The sequence below is a fragment of the Pleurodeles waltl genome, chromosome 7 (assembly GCF_031143425.1).
Source record: "Pleurodeles waltl isolate 20211129_DDA chromosome 7, aPleWal1.hap1.20221129, whole genome shotgun sequence".
NCBI classification, from domain to species: domain Eukaryota; kingdom Metazoa; phylum Chordata; class Amphibia; order Caudata; family Salamandridae; genus Pleurodeles; species Pleurodeles waltl.
The window spans coordinates 589,664,614-589,684,871 of NC_090446.1; positions in this window are offsets into that span (position 1 = coordinate 589,664,614).

Below are 20,258 nucleotides of genomic sequence, written 5' to 3' on the forward strand. Positions count from 1 at the left end.
TAGCTGGAAAGGAGCAAGGAATCTCTGCATAGAGAGAGGTTTGAGTGTAGGGAAGAATCCTTCCTTAGAACTGTTAATTAACATGCTTAGAGTACAGGATGAGGCCATAAGTGCCCAATCTGGTGAAAAAGTAGCTAATGGTTCTCAATCTGATCCAGGGACTCCCCCAGGAAAAGATTCAGGAAAGAAACTTCCTAGCCTGCCCATTACTAGACAGTCTAGCATAGTTGGTAATGATGATGAGCCACACCATATAAATAGTGTTGTCTCACATCATAGCAAAAGCATTTATTCTCACCATACTGGTAGTGATGTTTCTGTTAGCCAAGCTGTTAGGGTGGCTTCTGTAAGGGACAGGTCTCCTTCTGTCCATTCTCACCATACTTCTGTTTCAAGGCATGTCCCTCCCACCCACCCTGATGACAGATTGGTAGAAAGGGAGCTCAATAGATTGAGAGTGGAACAAACCAGACTGAAGCTCAAGAAGCAACAGCTGGATTTGGATAGACAGACTTTAGAAGTAGAGAAGGAGAGACAGAAACTGGGTTTAGAAACCCATGGTGGCAGCAGCAGTATTCCTCATAGTCATCCTGCAAAAGAGCATGATTCCAGGAATCTGCACAAGATAGTTCCCCCTTACAAGGAGGGGGATGACATTAACAAGTGGTTTGCTGCACTTGAGAGGGCCTGTGTTGTACAGGATGTCCCTCAAAGGCAGTGGGCTGCTATTCTATGGCTATCATTTAGTGGAAAAGGTAGGGATAGGCTCCTTACTGTGAAAGAAAATGATGCTAATAATTTCCAAGTTCTTAAGAATGCACTCCTGGATGGTTATGGCTTAACCACTGAACAGTACAGGATAAAGTTCAGAGAGACCAAAAAGGAGTCTTCACAAGACTGGGTTGATTTCATTGACCATTCAGTGAAGGCCTTGGAGGGGTGGTTACATGGCAGTAAAGTTACTGATTATGACAGCCTGTATAACTTGATCCTGAGAGAGCATATTCTTAATATTTGTGTGTCTGATTTGTTGCACCAGTACTTGGTGGACTCTGATCTGACCTCTCCCCAAGAATTGGGAAAGAAGGCAGACAAATGGGTCAGAACAAGGGTGAACAGAAAAGTTCATACAGGGGGTGACAAAGATGGCAACAAAAAGAAGGATGGTAAGTCTTCTGACAAGGGTGGGGACAAATCTAAAAATGAGTCTTCATCAGGCCCACAAAAACACTCTGGTGGGGGTGGTGGGCCCAAATCCTCTTTTAATCAGAACAAGGAAAAGAAACCATGGTGCTATTTATGTAAAATAAAAGGCCATTGGACAACAGATCCCAGTTGTCCAAAGAAAAGCACCAATGCTCCTACCACTACAACCCCTACTGCTACCCCTAGTGTCCCTACTAATAGCAGTGGTGGTGGGAGCAAACCTACTAATAGCCAATCCAAGGGAGTAGCTGGGCTCACTATTGGTAACTTAGTTGGGGTTGGCCTTATTAGGGAGGCCACAGAGGCTGTGTTAGTCTCTGAGGGGGCTATTGATTTAGCCACCTTAGTTGCTTGTCCCCTTAATATGGATAAGTACAAGCAGCTACCCCTAATAAATGGTGTTGAGGTTCAGGCCTACAGGGACACTGGTGCCAGTGTGACTATGGTCATAGAGAAACTGGTCCACCCTGAACAACACCTACTTGGTCACCAGTACCAAGTAACCGATGCTCACAACAACACACTTAGCCACCCCATGGCTGTTGTAAATCTCAACTGGGGGGGGGGTTACTGGTCCAAAGAAAGTTGTGGTAGCTTCAGATTTACCTGTAGACTGTCTATTAGGGAATGATTTGGAGACATCAGCTTGGTCAGATGTGGAGCTGGAGGCCCATGCAGCAATGCTGGGCATCCCAGGGCATATTTTTGCTTTGACAAGGGCTCAGGCCAAAAAGCAAAAAGGACAGGGAAGCTTGGATCCTGGAACAATGGACCAAGTGCTCCCTAAAGCTAGGGCTAGTAGAAGCAAACCACTTCCTACTATCCCTCCCTCTACAGTGGATTCAACTTCTGAGGAAGAAGAATTCCCTCCCTGTGCAGAACCTACACCAGAGGAGCTGGAAGCAGACACTGCTGAGCTTTTGGGTGAAGGGGGGCCTGCCAGAGAGGAGCTGAGTGTGGCACAGCAAACCTGTCCCACATTAGAGGGTCTCAGACAGCAAGCTGTCAAACAGGCTAATGGGGATGTCAGTGACTCTCACAGAGTTTACTGGGAGGACAACCTCTTGTACACTGAGCATAGGGATCCTAAACCTGGAGCTGCCAGGAGATTAGTGATTCCTCAGGAGTACAGAAAGTTCCTCCTAACCCTGGCACATGACATTCCCCTAGCTGGGCACCTGGGTCAAATGAAAACTTGGGACAGACTGGTTCCATTGTTTCATTGGCCTAGGATGTCTGAGGACACAAAGGAATTTTGTAAGTCCTGTGAAACCTGTCAAGCCAGTGGCAAGACAGGTGGCACCCCAAAGGCACCCCTTATTCCACTGCCTGTGGTTGGGGTTCCCTTTGAAAGGGTAGGGGTTGACATAGTTGGCCACCTTGACCCTCCTACTGCTTCAGGAAATAGGTTTATCTTGGTGGTAGTGGACCATGCCACAAGATATCCTGAAGCCATTCCTTTAAGGACCACTACAGCACCTGCAGTGGCAAAGGCCCTCCTGGGAATATTTTCCAGGGTGGGCTTCCCAAAGGAAGTGGTATCAGACAGGGGAAGCAATTTCATGTCTGCATACTTAAAGGCCATGTGGAAGGAGTGTGGTGTAACGTACAAGTTCACAACACCCTATCATCCACAAACAAATGGACTGGTGGAGAGATTTAATAAAACTCTCAAAGGCATGATTATGGGTCTCCCCGAAAAACTCCGCAGGAGATGGGATATCCTTCTACCATGCCTCCTTTTTGCCTACAGGGAGGTACCCCAGAAAGGAGTGGGCTTCAGCCCCTTTGAACTTCTTTTTGGACACCCTGTTAGGGGTCCACTCACACTTGTAAAGGAGGGTTGGGAACAACCTTTAAAAGCTCCTAAGCAGGATATTGTGGATTATGTACTTGGCCTCAGATCAAGGATGGCTGAGTACATGAAAAAGGCCAGTAAAAACCTTCAGGCCAGCCAAGAGCTCCAGAAGCAATGGCATGATCAGAAGGCTGTTTTGGTTCAGTACCAACCAGGGCAGAAAGTGTGGGTCTTGGAGCCTGTGGCCCCAAGAGCACTCCAAGATAAATGGAGTGGACCCCACACAATTGTTGAAAAGAAGGGAGAAGTCACCTATTTAGTTGACTTAGGCACTGCCAGGAGTCCCCTAAGGGTGCTCCATGTCAACCGCCTGAAACCCTACTATGACAGGGCTGATCTCACCCTGCTCATGGCAACTGATGAGGGACAGGAAGAGGACAGTGATCCTCTACCTGATCTCTTCTCTTCCACAGAACAAGATGCTCTTGTGGAAGGTGTAGTTTTGGCTGATTGTCTTACTGCTGAGCAGAAAGATAATTGCATAAATCTCCTAGATCAATTCTCTGAACTCTTCTCTACTGTGCCAGGTACCACTTCTTGGTGTGAGCACACTATAGATACTGGAGACAGTTTACCTGTCAAAAGTAAGATCTATAGGCAGCCTGACCATGTCAGGGACTGCATAAAGCAAGAGGTCCAGAAAATGTTAGAACTAGGAGTGGTTGAGCACTCTGACAGTCCATGGGCTTCTCCTGTGGTACTGGTACCAAAACCCCATTCCAAAGATGGAAAGAAGGAAATGCGGTTTTGTGTAGACTATAGAGGTCTCAACTTGGTAACCAAAACTGATGCTCACCCTATACCCAGGGCAGATGAGCTCATAGATACACTGGCATCTGCCAAGTATCTAAGCACTTTTGATTTGACTGCAGGGTATTGGCAGATCAAATTATCAGAAGATGCTAAACCTAAGACTGCATTTTCTACCATTGGAGGACATTACCAGTTTACTGTAATGCGTTTTGGTTTGAAAAATGCACCTGCCACTTTTCAGAGGTTGGTGAACACAGTCCTGCAAGGGCTGGAAGCTTTCAGTGCAGCATATTTGGACGATATAGCTGTCTTTAGCTCCAGCTGGGATGATCACCTGGTCCACCTATGGAAAGTTTTGGAGGCCCTGCAAAAGGCAGGCCTCACTATCAAGGCTTCAAGGTGCCAGATAGGGCAGGGTAAGGTGGTTTATCTGGGACACCTTGTTGGTGGGGAACAGATTGCACCACTTCAGGGGAAAATCCAAACAATTATTGATTGGGTTCCCCCTACCACTCAGACTCAGGTGAGAGCCTTCCTAGGCCTCACTGGGTATTACAGGAGGTTCATTAAGAACTATGGCTCCATTGCAGCCCCTCTTAATGACCTCACATCCAAGAAAATGCCTAAAAAGGTAGTATGGACAGCAAACTGTCAGAAACCTTTTGAGGAGCTGAAGCAGGCCATGTGCTCTGCACCTGTCCTGAAAAGCCCTTGTTACTCTAAAAAATTCTATGTCCAAACTGATGCATCTGAATTAGGAGTAGGGGCAGTCCTATCACAACTTAATTCTGAGGGCCAGGATCAACCTGTTGCTTTTATTAGTAGAAGGTTGACCCCTAGAGAAAAGCGTTGGTCTGCCATTGAGAGGGAGGCCTTTGCTGTGGTCTGGGCTCTGAAGAAGTTGAAGCCATACCTGTTTGGCACTCACTTCATTGTTCAGACAGACCACAAACCTCTACTTTGGCTAAAACAAATGAAAGGTGAAAATCCTAAATTGTTGAGGTGGTCCATATCCCTACAGGGAATGGACTATACAGTGGAACATAGACTCCACTAGATAGCCACTCCAATGCAGATGGACTCTCCAGATATTTCCACTTAGACAATGAAGACTCATCAGGTCATGGCTAGTCTTATTGTCCTTCGTTTGGGGGGGGGGGGGTTGTGTAGGAAAGTACCATCTTGCCTGGCATGTTACCCCCATTTTTCACTGTATATATGTTGTTTTAGTTGTATGTGTCACTGGGACCCTGGTAACCCAGGGCCCCAGTGCTCATAAGTGTGCCTGAATGTGTTACCTGTGTAGTGACTAACTGTCTCACTGAGGCTCTGCTAATCAGAACCTCAGTGGTTATGCTCTCTCATTTCTTTCCAAATTGTCACTAACAGGCTAGTGACCATTTTTACCAATTTACATTGGCTTACTGGAACACCCTTATAATTCCCTAGTATATGGTACTGAGGTACCCAGGGTATTGGGGTTCCAGGAGATCCCTATGGGCTGCAGCATTTCTTTTGCCACCCATAGGGAGCTCTGACAATTCTTACACAGGCCTGCCACTGCAGCCTGAGTGAAATAACGTCCACGTTATTTCACAGCCATTTTACACTGCACTTAAGTAACTTATAAGTCACCTATATGTCTAACCTTTACCTGGTAAAGGTTAGGTGCAAAGTTACTTAGTGTGTGGGCACCCTGGCACTAGCCAAGGTGCCCCCACATGGTTCAGAGCCAATTCCCTGAACTTTGTGAGTGCGGGGACACCATTACACGCGTGCACTACATATAGGTCACTACCTATATGTAGCTTCACAATGGTAACTCCGAATATGGCCATGTAACATGTCTATGATCATGGAATTGCCCCCTCTATGCCATCCTGGCATAGTTGGCACAATCCCATGATCCCAGTGGTCTGTAGCACAGACCCTGGTACTGCCTAACTGCCCTTCCTGGGGTTTCACTGCAGCTGCTGCTGCTGCCAACCCCTGAGACAGGCATCTGCCCTCCTGGGGTCCAGCCAGGCCTGGCCCAGGATGGCAGAACAAAGAACGTCCTCTGAGAGAGGGTGTGACACCCTCTCCCTTTGGAAAATGGTGTGAAGGCAGGGGAGGAGTAGCCTCCCCCAGCCTCTGGAAATGCTTTGTTGGGCACAGATGTGCCCAATTCTGCATAAGCCAGTCTACACCGGTTCAGGGGACCCCTTAGCCCTGCTCTGGCGCGAAACTGGACAAAGGAAAGGGGAGTGACCACTCCCCTGACCTGCACCTCCCCTGGGAGGTGTCCAGAGCTCCTCCAGTGTGCTCCAGACCTCTGCCATCTTGGAAACAGAGGTGCTGCTGGCACACTGGACTGCTCTGAGTGGCCAGTGCCACCAGGTGACGTCAGAGACTCCTTCTGGTAGGCTCCTTCAGGTGTTAGTAGCCTATCCTCTCTCCTAGGTAGCCAAACCCTCTTTTCTGGCTATTTAGGGTCTCTGTCTCTGGGGAAACTTCAGATAACGAATGCAAGAGCTCATCCGAGTTCCTCTGCATCTCTCTCTTCACCTTCTGCCAAGGAATCGACTGCTGACCGCGCTGGAAGCCTGCAAACCTGCAACATAGTAGCAAAGACGACTACTGCAACTCTGTAACGCTGATCCTGCCGCCTTCTCGACTGTTTTCCTGCTTGTGCATGCTGTGGGGGTAGCCTGCCTCCTCTCTGCACCAGAAGCTCTGAAGAAATCTCCCGTGGGTCGACGGAATCTTCCCCCTGCAACCGCAGGCACCAAAAAGCTGCATTACCGGTCCCTTGGGTCTCCTCTCAGCACGACGAGCGAGGTCCCTCGAATCCAGCGACTCTGTCCAAGTGACCCCCACAGTCCAGTGACTCTTCAGTCCAAGTTTGGTGGAGGTAAGTCCTTGCCTCACCTCGCTGGGCTGCATTGCTGGGAACCGCGACTTTTGCAGCTACTCCGGCCCCTGTGCACTTCCGGCAGAAATCCTTTGTGCACAGCCAAGCCTGGGTCTACGGCACTCTAACCTGCATTGCACGACTTTCTAAGTTGGTCTCCGGCGACGTGGGACTCCTTTGTGCAACTTCGGCGAGCACCGTTTCACGCATCCTCATAGTGCCTGTTTCTGGCACTTCTCCGGGTGCTACCTGCTTCAGAGAGGGCTCCTTGTCTTGCTCGACGTCCCCTCTCTCTGCTGGTCCAATTTGCGACCTCCTGGTCCCTCCAGGGCTACAGCAGCGTCCAAAAACGCTAACCGCACGATTTGCAGCTAGCAAGGCTTGTTGGCGTTCTTTAGGCGGGAAAACACTTCTGCACGACTCTCCACGGCGAGAGGGATCCGTCCACCAAAGGGGAAGTCTCTAGCCCTTTTCGTTCCTGCAGAAACCTCAGCTTCTTCTGTCCAGTAGAAGCTTCTTTGCACCCGCAGCTGGCATTTCCTGGGCATCTGCCCATCTCCGACTTGCTTGTGACTTTTGGACTTGGTCCCCTTGGTCCACAGGTACCCTAGATTGGAAATCCACAGTTGTTGCATTGCTGGTTTGTGTCTTTCCTGCATTATTCCTCTAACACGACTTCTTTGTCCTTAGGGGAACTTTAGTGCACTTTGCACTCACTTTTCAGGGTCTTGGGGAGGGTTATTTTTCTAACTCTCACTATTTTCTAATAGTCCCAGCGACCCTCTACAAGGTCACATAGGTTTGGGGTCCATTCGTGGTTCGCATTCCACTTTTGGAGTATATGGTTTGTGTTGCCCCTATCCCTATGTTTCCCTATTGCATCCTATTGTAACTATACATTGTTTGCACTGTTTTCTAAGACTATACTGCATATTTTTGCTATTGTGTATATATATCTTGTGTATATTTCCTATCCTCTCACTGAGGGTACACTCTAAGATACTTTGGCATATTGTCATAAAAATAAAGTACCTTTATTTTTAGTATAACTGTGTATTGTGTTTTCTTATGATATTGTGCATATGACACTAGGTGGTACTGTAGTAGCTTCACACGTCTCCTAGTTCAGCCTAAGCTGCTCTGCTAAGCTACCATTATCTATCAGCCTAAGCTGCTAGACACCCTATACACTAATAAGGGATAACTGGGCCTGGTGCAAGGTGCAAGTACCCCTTGGTACTCACTACAAGCCAGTCCAGCCTCCTACACTGTGTCACTGGGATCCTGCTAACCAGGACTCCAGTGCTTAGGCTCTCTCCCCTTTATATTTGGCTGTTGAATACTGCGAACATAGTATTCCACTCATAATTTGCTTTCTGGTGCCCCCTTATAAGCCCCAGTATATGGTACCTAGGTACCCAGGGCATTGGGGTTCCAGGGGATCCCTATGGGCTGCAGCATTTCTTTTGCCACCCATAGGGAGCCCATACCAAGACTTCTACGGGACTGCCATTGCAGCCTGGTTGAAATGGTGCATGCATCCTTTCACTGCATTTACACTGCACCTGGTCACTTGCAAGTCACCCATATACCAGGCCTTCCAACCCTGAAGGCTGGGTGCAGAGTACCTGTGTGTTAGGGACCCCTGCACTAGCAGAGGTGCCCCCACGTCGTCCAGGACCATTTCCTGGACTTCGTGAGTGCAGGGGCGCCATTTTACGTATGCACTGTACATAGGTCAATACCTATGTCCAGCTTCACAATGGTAACTCCGAATATGGCCATGTTTGGTATCAAACATGTTGGAATCACAACCCAAGGCTTTTGTATTGGTTGTATGATTCCATGCACTCTGGGGGCTCCTTAGAGGACTCCCAGTACTGCCATTACAGCCTTCGGAGGAACCAGGAAGCCCCAGCTGATGTCACCTCACAGACAGGTTTCTGCCCTCCTGTTTCTCTACCGGCTTGAGCACAGATAGGCAGAACAAAGCATTTCCTTTAGGAGAGGGGTGTTACACCTTCTCCCCTTGGAAATAGGCGTTACATGCATGGGAGGGGTAGCCTCCCAGAGCCTCTGGAAATGCTTTGAAGGGCACAGATGGTGCCCTCCTTGCATAATCCAGTCTACACCGGTTCAGGGACCCCCACTGTAGGAGGCTGGCCTGGCTTGTAGTGGGTACCAGAGGTACTTACACCTTGTGCAAGGTCCAGTTATTCCTTATTAGTGTAGAAGAGGTGTTTCAAGCAGCTTAGGCTGATAGAAGGTAGCTATGGCAAAGCAGCTTAGGCTGAACTAGGAGACATGTAAAGCTCCTACTATACCACTGGTGTCATATGCACAATATCATAAGAAAACACAATACACAGATATACTTAAAATAAAGGTCCTTTATTTTTATGACAATATGCCAAAAGTATCTCAGTGAGTACCCTCAGTATGAGGATGAGAAATATACACAAGATATATGTACACAATACCAAAATTATGCAGTAAATAGCAAAAGGAAGTAATGCAAGCAGTGTAAAGTTACAATAGATTGCAATAGGAGCACATTGGTATAGGGGCAACACAAACCATATACTCCAAAAGTGGAATGCGAACCGCGAATGGACCCCACACCTATGTGAGCTTGTAGAGGGTCGCTGGGACTGTAAGAAAACAGTGAGGGTTAGAAAAATAGCCCACCCCAAGACCCTGTAAGGTAGGTGTAAAGTGCACCTACAACCTGTAGGAGGCTGGACTGGCTTGTAGTGAGTACCAAGGGGTACTTGCACCTTGCACCAGGCCCAGTTATCCCTTATTAGTGTATAGGGTGTCTAGCAGCTTAGGCTGATAGATAATGGTAGCTTGGCAGAGCAGCTTAGGCTGAACTAGGAGACGTGTGAAGCTACTACAGTACCACTTAGTGTCATATGCACAATATCATAAGAAAACACAATACACAGTTATACTAAAAATAAAGGTACTTTATTTTTATGACAATATGCCAAAGTATCTTAGAGTGTACCCTCAGTGAGAGGATAGGAAATATACACAAGATATATATACACAATAGCAAAAATATGCAGTATAGTCTTAGAAAACAGTGCAAACATACAATAGGATGCAATGGGGAAACATAGGGATAGGGGCAACACAAACCATATACTCCAAAAGTGGAATGCGAACCACGAATGGACCCCAAACCTATGTGACCTTGTAGAGGGTCGCTGGGACTATTAGAAAATAGTGAGAGTTAGAAAAATAACCCTCCCAAGACCCTGAAAAGTGAGTGCAAAGTGCACTAAAGTTCCCCTAAGGACAAAGAAGTCGTGTTAGAGGAATAATGCAGGAAAGACACAAACCAGCAATGCAACAACTGTGGATTTCCAATCTAGGGTACCTGTGGAACAAGGGGACCAAGTCCAAAAGTCACAAGCAAGTCGGAGATGGGCAAATGCCCAGGAAATGCCAGCTGCGGGTGCAAAGAAGCTTCTACTGGACAGAAGAAGCTGAGGTTTCTGCAGGAACGAAAAGGGCTAGAGACTTCCCCTTTGGTGGACGGATCCCTCTCGCCGTGGAGAGTCGTGCAGAAGTATTTTCCCGCCGAAAGAACGCCAACAAGCCTTGCTAGCTGCAAATTATGCGGTTAGCGTTTTTGGATGCTGCTGAGGCCCAGGAGGGACCAGGAGGTCGCAAATTGGACCGGCAGAGAGAGGGGACGTCGAGCAAGATAAGGAGCCCTCTCTGAAGCAGGTAGCACCCAGAGAAGTGCCAGAAACAGGCACTACGAGGATGCGTGAAACGGTGCTCACCCGAAGTCGCACAAAGAAGTCCCACGTCGCCGGAGAACAACTTAGGAGGTCGTGCAATGCAGGTTAGAGTGCCGTGGACCCAGGCTGGACTGTGCACAAAGGATTCCCGCCGGAAGTGCACGGAGGCCGGAGTAGCTGCAAAAGTCGCGGTTCCCAGCAATGCAGCCCAGCGAGGTGAGGCAAGGACTTACCTCCACCAAACTTGGACTGAAGAGTCACTGGACTGTGGGGGTCACTTGGACAGAGTCGCTGGATTCGAGGGACCTCGCTCGTCGTGCTGAGAGGAGACCCAAGGGACCGGTAATGCAGCTTTTTGGTGCCTGCGGTTGCAGGGGGAAGATTCCGTCGACCAACGGGAGATTTCTTCGGAGCTTCTGGTGCAGAGAGGAGGCAGACTACCCCCACAGCATGCACAAGCAGGAAAACAGTCGAGAAGGCGGCAGGATCAGCGTTACAGAGTTGCAGTAGTCGTCTTTGCTACTATGTTGCAGGTTTGCAGGCTTCCAGCGCGGTCAGCAGTCGATTCCTTGGCAGAAGGTGAAGAGAGATGGAGAGGAACTCAGCTGAGCTCATGCATTCGTTATCTAAAGTTTCCCCAGAGACAGAGACCCTAAATAGCCAGAAAAGAGGGTTTGGCTACCTAGGAGAGAGGATAGGCTACTATCACCTGAAGGAGCCTATCAGAAGGAGTCTCTGACGTCACCTGGTGGCACTGGCCACTCAGAGCAGTCCAGTGTGCCAGCAGCACCTCTGTTTCCAAGATGGCAGAGGTCTGGAGCACACTGGAGGAGCTCAGGACACCTCCCAGGGGAGGTGCAGGTCAGGGGAGTGGTCACTCCCCTTTCCTTTGTCCAGTTTCGCGCCAGAGCAGGGCTAAGGGGTCCCCTGAACCGGTGTAGACTGGCTTATGCAGAATTGGGCACCTCTGTGCCCAACAAAGCATTTCCAGAGGCTGGGGGAGGCTACTCCTCCCCTGCCTTCACACCATTTTCCAAAGGGAGAGGGTGTCACACCCTCTCTCAGAGGAAGTTCTTTGTTCTGCCATCCTGGGCCAGGCCTGGCTGGAGCCCAGGAGGGCAGATGCCTGTCTGAGGGGTTGGCAGCAGCAGCAGCTGCAGTGAAACCCCAGGAAGGGCAGTTTGGCAGTACCAGGGTCTGTGCTACAGACCACTGGGATCATGGGATTGTGCCAACTATGCCAGGATGGCATAGAGGGGGCAATTCCATGATCATAGACATGTTACATGGCCATATTCGGAGTTACCATTGTGAAGCTGTAGGAAAGTACCATCTTGCCTGGCATGTTACCCCCATTTTTCACTGTATATATGTTGTTTTAGTTGTATGTGTCACTGGGACCCTGGTAACCCAGGGCCCCAGTGCTCATAAGTGTGCCTGAATGTGTTACCTGTGTAGTGACTAACTGTCTCACTGAGGCTCCGCTAATCAGAACCTCAGTGGTTATGCTCTCTCATTTCTTTCCAAATTGTCACTGACAGGCTAGTGACCATTTTTACCAATTTACATTGGCTTACTGGAACACCCTTATAATTCCCTAGTATATGGTACTGAGGTACCCAGGGTATTGGGGTTCCAGGAGATCCCTATGGGCTGCAGCATTTCTTTTGCCACCCATAGGGAGCTCTGACAAATCTTACACAGGCCTGCCACTGCAGCCTGAGTGAAATAACGTCCACGTTATTTCACAGCCATTTTACACTGCACTTAAGTAACTTATAAGTCACCTATATGTCTAACCTTTACCTGGTAAAGGTTAGGTGCAAAGTTACTTAGTGTGAGGGCACCCTGGCACTAGCCAAGGTGCCCCCACATTGTTCAGAGCCAATTCACTGAACTTTGTGAGTGCGGGGACACCATTACACGCGTGCACTACATATAGGTCACTACCTATATGTAGCTTCACCATGGTAACTCCGAATATGGCCATGTAACATGTCTATGATCATGGAATTGCCCCCTCTATGCCATCCTGGCATTATTGGTACAATTCCATGATCCCAGTGGTCTGTAGCACAGACCCTGGTACTGCCATACTGCCCTTCCTGGGGTTTCTCTGCAGCTGCTGCTGCTGCCAACCCCTCAGACAGGCAGCTGCCCTCCTGGGGTCCAGCCAGGCCTGGCCCAGGATGGCAGAACAAAGAACTTCCTCTGAGAGAGGGTGTGACACCCTCTCCCTTTGGAAAATGGTGTGAAGGCAGGGGAGGAGTAGCCTCCCCCAGCCTCTGGAAATGCTTTGTTGGGCACAGATGTGCCCAATTCTGCATAAGCCAGTCTACACCGGTTCAGGGACCCCTTAGCCCCTGCTCTGGCGCGAAACTGGACAAAGGAAAGGGGAGTGACCACTCCCCTGACCTGCACCTCCCCTGGGAGGTGTCCAGAGCTCCTCCAGTGTGCTCCAGACCTCTGCCATCTTGGAAACAGAGGTGCTGCTGGCACACTGGACTGCTCCGAGTGGCCAGTGCCACCAGGTGACGTCAGAGACTCCTTGTGATAGGCTCCTTCAGGTGTTAGTAGCCTTTCCTCTCTCCTAGGTAGCCAAACCCTCTTTTCTGGCTATTTAGGGTCTCTGTCTCTGGGGAAACTTTAGATAACGAATGCATGAGCTCAGCCGAGTTCCTCTGCATCTCCCTCTTCACCTTCTGATAAGGAATCGACCGCTGACCGCGCTGGAAGCCTGCAAACCTGCAAACCTGCAACATAGTAGCAAAGACGACTACTGCAACTCTGTAACGCTGATCCTGCCGCCTTCTCGACTGTTTTCCTGCTTGTGCATGCTGTGGGGGTAGTCTGCCTCCTCTCTGCACCAGAAGCTCTGAAGAAATCTCCCGTGGGTCGATGGAATCTTCCCCCTGCAACCGCAGGCACCAAAAAGCTGCATCTCCGGTCCCTTGGGTCTCCTCTCAGCACGACGAGCGAGGTCCCTCGAATCCAGCGACACCGTCCAAGTGACCCCCACAGTCCAGTGACTCTTCAGCCCGAGTTTGGTGGAGGTAAGTCCTTGCCTCACCTTGCTGGGCTGCATTGCTGGGAACCGCGACTTTGCAAGCTTCTCCGGCCCCTGTGCACTTCCGGCGGAAATCCTGTGTGCACAGCCAAGCCTGGGTCCACGGCACTCTAACCTGCATTGCACGACTTTCTAAGTTGGTCTCCGGCGACGTGGGACTCCTTTGTGCAACTTCGGTGAGCACCGTTTCACGCATCCTCGTAGTGCCTGTTTCTGGCACTTCTCCGGGTGCTACCTGCTTCAGTGAGGGCTCCTTGTCTTGCTCGACGTCCCCTCTCTCTGCAGGTCCAATTTGCGACCTTCTGGTCCCTCCTGGGCCCCAGCAGCGTCCAAAAACGCCAAACGCACGATTTGCGTGTAGCAAGGCTTGTTGGCGTCCATCCGGCGGGAAAACACTTCTGCACGACTCTCCAAGGCGTGGGGGATCCATCCTCCAAAGGGGAAGTCTCTAGCCCTTGTCGTTCCTGCAGTATTCACAGTTCTTCAGCCTAGAAAGAGCTTCTTTGCACCAACCGCTGGCATTTCTTGGGCATCTGCCCATCTCCGAGCTGCTTGTGACTTTTGGACTTGGTCCCCTTGTTCCACAGGTACCTTCAGACAGGAATCCATCGTTGTTGCATTGCTGATTTGTGTTTTCCTTGCATTCTCCCTCTAACACGACTATTTTGTCCTTAGGGGAACTTTAGTGCACTTTGCACTCACTTTTCAGGGTCTTGGGGAGGGTTATTTTTCTAACTCTCACTATTTTCTAATAGTCCCAGCGACCCTCTACAAGGTCACATAGGTTTGGGGTCCATTCGTGGTTCGCATTCCACTTCTGGAGTATATGGTTTGTGTTGCCCCTATCCCTATGTTTCCCCATTGCATCCTATTGTAACTATACATTGTTTGCACTGTTTTCTAAGACTATACTGCATATTTTTGCTATTGTGTATATATATCTTGTGTATATTTCCTATCCTCTCACTGAGGGTACACTCTAAGATACTTTGGCATATTGTCATAAAAATAAAGTACCTTTATTTTTAGTATAACTGTGTATTGTGTTTTCTTATGATATTGTGCATATGACACTAAGTGGTACTGTAGTAGCTTCACACGTCTCCTAGTTCAGCCTGAGCTGCTTTGCTAAGCTACCATTATCTATCAGCCTAAGCTGCTAGACACCCTATACACTAATAAGGGATAACTGGGCCTGGTGCAAGGTGCAAGTACCCCTTGGTACTCACTACAAGCCAGTCCAGCCTCCTACATTGGTTGTGCAGCGGTGGGATAAGTGCTTTGAGACTACTTACCACTCTTGTCATTGTACTTTTCATAAGAGAAAAATATACAAAACAAGGTCAGTGTATATACACATAGCCAAAAAGTTTTGCATTTCCTCTTTTCACTCTTTTCTAAGTGCTGAAAAGTACTTCTAAACTTTCAAAAAGTTCTTAAAAGTTTAAAAAGTTTTTTCTGTCTTTCCAAAAAGTTCTGAAAACTTTTTTCTCTTTGTCTATCACTTTAACTCTCTCTAAAAATGTCTGGCACAGGCCAAAAAGTTGAACTGTCCAAACTTGCATATGATCACCTTAGCTGGAAAGGAGCAAGGAGTCTCTGCATAGAGAGAGGTTTGAGTGTAGGGAAGAATCCTTCCTTAGAACTGTTAATTAATATGCTTAGAGTACAGGATAAGGCCATAAGTGCCCAATCTGTAGAAAAAGTAGCTAATGGTTCTCAATCTGATCCAGGGACTCCCCCAGGAAAAGGTTCAGGAAAGAAACTTCTCAGCCTGCCCATTACTAGACAGTCTAGCATAGTTGGTACAGAGGTTGAATCACATCATACTGATGATGTGCTCTCACATTATACTGGTAGCCAAGCTGTTAGGGTGCCCTCTGTAAGGGACAGGTCTCCTTCTGTCCATTCCCATCACACCTCTGTATCTAGAAATGTCCCTCCCACCCACCCTGATGACAGATTGTTAGAAAGGGAGCTCAATAGATTGAGAGTGGAGCAAACCAGACTGAAGCTCAAGAAGCAACAGCTGGATTTGGATAGACAGTCTTTAGAAATAGAGAGGGAAAGACAGAAGATGGGTTTAGATACCCATGGTGGCAGCAGCAGTATTCCCCATAGTCATCCTGCAAAAGAGCATGATTCCAGGAATCTGCATAAGATAGTTCCCCCTTACAAGGAGGGGGATGACATTAGCAAGTGGTTTGCTGCACTTGAGAGGGCCTGTGCTGTACAGGATGTCCCTCAAAAGCAGTGGGCTGCTATCCTATGGCTATCATTTACTGGAAAAGGTAGGGATAGGCTCCTTACTGTAAAAGAAAATGATGCTAACAATTTCCAAGTTCTTAAGAATGCACTCCTGGATGGTTATGGCTTAACCACTGAACAGTACAGGATAAAGTTCAGAGATACCAAAAAGGAGTCTTCACAAGACTGGGTTGATTTCATTGACCAGGCAGTGAAGGCCTTGGAGGGGTGGTTACATGGCAGTAAAGTTACTGATTATGACAGCCTGTATAACTTGATCCTGAGAGAGCATATTCTTAATAATTGTGTGTCTGATTTGTTGCACCAGTACTTGGTGGACTCTGATCTGACCTCTCCCCAAGAATTGGGAAAGAAGGCAGACAAATGGGTCAGAACAAGAGTGAACAGAAAAGTTCATACAGGGGGTGACAAAGATGGCAACAAAAAGAAGGATGGTAAGTCTTCTGACAAGGGTGGGGACAAATCTAAAAATTAGTCTTCATCAGGCCCACAAAAACACTCTGGTGGGGGTGGTGGGCCCAAATCCTCCTTTAATCAGAACAAGGAAAAGAAACCATGGTGCTATTTATGTAAGATAAAAGGCCATTGGACAACAGATCCCAGTTGTCCAAAGAAAGGCACCACAGCTCCTACCACTACAACCCCTACTGCTACACCTAGTGTCCCTACTAATAGCAGTGGTGGTGGGAGCAAACCTACTAATAGCCAATCCAAGGGAGTAGCTGGGCTCACTTTTGGTAATTTAGTTGGGGTTGGTCTGATTAGGGAGACCACAGAGGCTACTTTAGTCTCTGAAGGGGCTATTGACTTAGCCACTTTGGTTGCTTGCCCCCATAACTTGGAGAAGTACAAGCAACTAACCCTAATAAATGGTGTTGAGGTCCAGGCCTACAGGGACACAGGTGCCAGTGTCACAATGGTGATTGAGAAACTGGTGCACCCTGAACAACACATACTTGGACACCAGTACCAAGTAACCGATGCTCACAACATAACACAAAGCCACCCCATGGCTGTTGTAAATCTCAACTGGGGGGGGGTATCTGGTCCAAAGAAAGTTGTGGTAGCTTCAGATTTACCTGTAGACTGTCTATTAGGGAACGATTTGGAGACATCAGCTTGGTCAGATGTGGAGTTGGAGGCCCATGCAGCAATGCTGGGCATCCCAGGGCATATTTTTGCTTTGACAAGGGCTCAGGCCAAAAAGCAAAAAGGACAGGGAAGCTTGGATCCTGGAACAATGGACCAAGTGCTCCCTAAAGCTAGGGCTAGTAGAAGCAAACCACTTCCTACTATCCCTCCCTCTACAGTGGATTCTACTTCTGAGGAAGAAGAATTCCCTCCCTGTGCAGAACCTACACCAGAGGAGCTGGAAGCAGACACTGCTGAGCTTTTGGGTGAAGGGGGGCCTGCCAGAGAGGAGCTGAGTGTGGCACAGCAAACCTGTCCCACATTCGAGGGTCTCAGACAGCAAGCTGTCAAACAGGCTAATGGGGATGTCAGTGACTCACACAGAGTTTACTGGGAGGACAACCTCTTGTACACTGAGCATAGGGATCCTAAACCTGGAGCTGCCAGGAGATTAGTGATTCCTCAGGAGTACAGAAAGTTCCTCCTAACACTGGCACATGACATTCCCTTAGCTGGGCACCTGGGTCAAATGAAAACTTGGGACAGATTGGTACCACTGTTTCATTGGCCTAGGATGTCTGAGGACACAAAAGAATTTTGTAAGTCCTGTGAAACCTGTCAAGCCAGTGGCAAGACAGGTGGCACTCCAAAGGCACCCCTTATCCCACTGCCTGTGGTTGGGGTTCCCTTTGAAAGGGTAGGGGTTGACATAGTTGGCCCCCTTGACCCTCCTACTGCTTCAGGCAATAGGTTTATCTTGGTGGTAGTGGACCATGCCACAAGATATCCTGAAGCTATTCCTTTAAGGACCACTACAGCTCCTGCAGTGGCAAAGGCCCTCCTGGGAATATTTTCCAGGGTGGGCTTCCCAAAGGAAGTAGTATCAGACAGAGGAAGCAATTTCATGTCTGCATACTTAAAGGCCATGTGGAAGGAGTGTGGTGTAACTTACAAGTTCACAACACCCTATCATCCACAAACAAATGGACTGGTGGAGAGATTTAATAAAACTCTCAAAGGCATGATTATGGGACTCCCTGAAAAACTCCGCAGGAGATGGGATATCCTTCTACCATGCCTCCTTTTTGCCTACAGGGAGGTACCCCAGAAAGGAGTGGGCTTCAGCCCCTTTGAACTTCTTTTTGGACACCCTGTTAGGGGTCCACTCACACTTGTAAAGGAGGGTTGGGAACAACCTTTAAAAGCTCCTAAGCAGGATATTGTGGATTATGTACTTGGCCTCAGATCAAGGATGGCTGAGTACATGAAAAAGGCCAGTAAAAACCTTCAGGCCAGCCAAGAGCTCCAGAAGCAATGGCATGATCAGAAGGCTGTTTTGGTTCAGTACCAACCAGGGCAGAAAGTGTGGGTCTTGGAGCCTGTGGCCCCAAGAGCACTCCAAGATAAATGGAGTGGACCACACAGAATTGTTGAAAAGAAGGGTGAAGTCACCTACTTGGTTGACTTAGGCACTGCCAGGAGTCCCCTTAGGGTGCTCCATGTCAACCGCCTGAAACCCTACTATGACAGGGCTGATCTCACCCTGCTCATGGCAACAGATGAGGGACAGGAAGAAGACAGTGATCCTCTACCTGATCTCTTCTCTTCCACAGAACAAGATGCTCTTGTGGAAGGTGTAGTTTTGGCTGATTGTCTTACTGCTGAGCAGAAAGATAATTGCATAAATCTCCTAGGACAATTTTCAGAACTCTTCTCCATTGTGCCAGGCACCACTTCTTGGTGTGAGCACACTATAGATACTGGAGACAGTTTACCTGTCAAAAGTAAGATCTATAGGCAGCCTGACCATGTCAGGGACTGCATAAAGCAAGAAGTTCAGAAGATGTTGGAACTAGGAGTGGTTGAGCACTCTGACAGTCCATGGGCTTCTCCTGTGGTACTGGTACCAAAACCCAATTCTAAAGATGGAAAGAAAGAAATGCGGTTTTGTGTAGACTATAGAGGTCTCAACTTGGTAACTAAAACTGATGCTCACCCTATACCCAGGGCAGATGAGCTCATAGATACACTGGCATCTGCCAAGTATCTAAGCACTTTTGATTTGACTGCAGGGTATTGGCAGATCAAAATGTCAGAAGATGCTAAACCTAAGACTGCATTTTCTACCATTGGAGGACATTACCAGTTTACTGTAATGCCTTTTGGTTTGAAAAATGCACCTGCCACTTTTCAGAGGTTGGTGAACACAGTCCTGCAAGGGCTGGAAGCTTTCAGTGCAGCATATTTGGATGATATAGCTGTCTTTAGCTCCAGCTGGGATGATCACCTGGTCCACCTTTGGAAAGTTTTGGAGGCCCTGCAAAAGGCAGGCCTCACTATCAAGGCTTCAAAGTGCCAGATAGGGCAGGGTAAGGTGGTTTATCTGGGACACCTTGTTGGTGGGGAACAGATTGCACCACTTCAGGGGAAAATCCAAACTATTATTGATTGGGTTCCCCCTACCACTCAGACTCAGGTGAGAGCCTTCCTAGGCCTCACTGGGTATTACAGGAGGTTCATTAAGAACTATGGCTCCATTGCAGCCCCTCTTAATGACCTCACATCCAAGAAAATGCCTAAAAAGGTATTATGGACAGCAAACTGTCAGAAAGCTTTTGAGGAGCTGAAGCAGGCCATGTGCTCTGCACCTGTCCTGAAAAGCCCTTGTTACTCTAAAAAATTCTATGTCCAAACTGATGCATCTGAATTAGGAGTAGGGGCAGTCCTATCACAACTTAATTCTGAGGGCCAGGATCAACCTGTTGCTTTTATTAGTAGAAGGTTGACCCCTAGAGAAAAGCGTTGGTCTGCCATTGAGAGGGAGGCCTTTGCTGTGGTCTGGGCTCTGAAGAAGTTGAGGCCATACCTGTTTGGCACTCACTTCATTGTTCAGACAGACCACAAACCTCTACTTTGGCTAAAACAAATGAAAGGTGAAAATCCTAAATTGTTGAGGTGGTCCATATCCCTACAGGGAATGGACTATACAGTGGAACATAGACCTGGGAGTAGCCACTCCAATGCAGATGGACTCTCCAGATATTTCCACTTAGACAATGAAGACTCATCAGGTAATGGCTAGTCTTATTGTCCTTCGTTTGGGGGGGGGGTTGTGTAGGAAAGTACCATCTTGCCTGGCATGTTACCCCCATTTTTCACTGTATATATGTTGTTTTAGTTGTATGTGTCACTGGGACCCTGGTAACCCAGGGCCCCAGTGCTCATAAGTGTGCCTGAATGTGTTACCTGTGTAGTGACTAACTGTCTCACTGAGGCTCTGCTAATCAGAACCACAGTGGTTATGCTCTCTCATTTCTTTCCAAATTG